We start from the raw sequence: 2279 nt of genomic DNA, 5'->3' as shown, positions 1-2279 counted from the left end.
GGGGGGGGGGGGGGGGGGGCTTTATTATGATGACAATTATGAAAAAAGATGTCCTTAAAGGTTGGATTGGATTTTTCCTCATTTTTTAATTAAGGCAATAAGATCAATTTCCAAAAGAAGATTTTTTCCATTCCTCTGTTTGATCAACTTAAGCGTGGTTTCCTATACTCACGAGCAGCGCTGGACTCCTGTCGTTCTTCTGTTTCTGTCCAAAATGGCCGCCCATGTAGAGACACTGAAAGGTGCGCTCCGGGACTCGAACAAAGACCACCTGCCTGCAAGCGCCCCTGCACACCGTCGTAGTCCAGGACCTCATCCTCCGGCTAAAGCTGCTCTCCAGACAGGCTTTAAAGTGTGTTTGTGTTCATCTTCTATAAGGAAGAAAAGTAAGATTTCTATTCTACGTTTCACAAGAAATATGCACAACTCCCCTAATTCATCCTTTAGTTCTTACGCCATTTCACGCTGCACATTTTTACATTTTAACCCCCTTAGATTAGACATTGCATTGTTGTATTACATTAGACATTTCATTACATTAGACATTTCTTGTGCCTGATATCTTCTCATTGACTCTAAAAGTGTCCTACTTCCTGCTCAGCGTCCACAGGTGACTCCCTCTCTGTCAGCCGATCAGTCAGCAGCTGATTGGTATTGATCAATGCTGGTTGGAAAGCCCCCCCCCCCCCCCCCCCCCCCCCCGTTAACCTGCGGGACACTGGGATAACGACCTACACACACACACACACACACACACACACACACACACACACACACAGAGCATAGCATTGTACATACACACACACATACCCAAACAGACATATAATATGCACCCAGTGTAAACAGTTGTGGCCTTGAACAGCCCGGATAAATGTGTAAACAAACACAGCTGTAGGCCCTGAACACACACACACACACACACACACACACACACATCACTGCATCTAACATCAGCAGGCAGAAAACCTGCTTTGCTACTAATGCATTAGTACTGCAGAAGATGTGTGACGCCTAAAACAAAAGGCTTTAGTTAACGGGGAAAGACACGAGTCTTTGACCCAGGACACGTGTTGTTTAGTCCTACTTAACCCTCCTGTTATCCCGGGTCAAATCTGACCCCTTTCAAAAATGTCTCTATCTGACATATGAGTTTCTTTTTAACCAAATCACCACAAAATTGGATTGGATTCCTTCCAACGTTCTCTTTCATTCCTCTGATCTTAACTATTAGTCAGAATAATTCATAAATTCAGCTTTTTTTAACTCAAATATTATGCATACTTCTATATAAATGAGGGTTATTGACCATGAAATCCAAAATGTAGTGTAAAACTAGTACGGTGGTGTTAGTGGAAACTAAAAAAAAGTCTGAAAAAGGGAGGAAAATGTCAATGTTTTGTCCGTTTTGACCCAGGAGGACAACACCAGGCTTAAACAGGCCGCTGTTTTAACCCAAACCACAATCTCTTATTTAATCTTAACTAGTAGTTCTGGTGTTGCTGCATGACGCTCACATTTGGTTCATTTTCTCACATAAATGCCAGAAAACACCGTCCTTTCACTGCCTTTTAATGTGAATTCAAAGAATATATTTAGACTCTTAAACTAAAACAAAGAAACCAAACTGTCAAACTCTCAAGTCATATCATTGTTTCTCTGGATCAGTGTGTTGAAATGTTACATATTTAAATGTTTTCTTCAACACATTTGTTAAAAACAAACGTGTCACATGAGATAGATGCTAAATAAATAAATATTCCCGTCAGACCTCCAGAGAGAGAAAGCAGACGATTTAAACTACATCACCTCAGTGAGTGGCCGAGGCGTGACCTCTGGAGTGCACCAGGGTGGAAAATAACATACCTTCCCGTCGCCACGGCGACAAGGACGGACGCGGGGGTCACACACACACACACACACACACACACACACACACACACACACACACACAAGTAGTGATTTATGGCCTCCTAACATACTCTCAAAGTGTGTATACATCATGCAGTCTTGTGCATTTATATTGTCTGGTCACACACACACACACACACACAGTCACACACACACACACACGAACACGCACGCACAGAGGACGGTCGAGTCCGGTGGTCGAGGCACTGGCAGGGTGGCGTTTGATTGGACGGTTGAACAGCCAATCACACAGCCGAGTGGACCAGAATAACCGATCCTCAGTCTGTCTGATGGACCGTCAGCTTCCACAACGACCCCACACACCCTCTCTCTCTCTCACACACACACACACACACACACACACACACACA

At 43.8% G+C, this 2279-nt stretch overlaps 1 long non-coding RNA gene across 1 annotated transcript in view; it reads right to left on the bottom strand.

Annotated features, from left to right (window-relative positions):
* LOC117936698 overlaps nucleotides 1–485 on the bottom strand; it is a 22888-nt gene extending 22403 nt beyond the window's left edge. The window contains exon 1 of the long non-coding RNA XR_004655003.1: nucleotides 472–485. This is a non-coding gene — a long non-coding RNA (uncharacterized LOC117936698). The remainder of the gene's footprint in view (nucleotides 1–471) is intronic.
* Between the last annotated feature and the right edge of the window lie 1794 nt (nucleotides 486–2279).

This window comes from Etheostoma cragini, chromosome 21 (assembly GCF_013103735.1).
Source record: "Etheostoma cragini isolate CJK2018 chromosome 21, CSU_Ecrag_1.0, whole genome shotgun sequence".
NCBI classification, from domain to species: domain Eukaryota; kingdom Metazoa; phylum Chordata; class Actinopteri; order Perciformes; family Percidae; genus Etheostoma; species Etheostoma cragini.
Note: the sequence above shows the minus strand (reverse complement) of the source record. Positions and strands in the feature narration are given on the sequence as shown.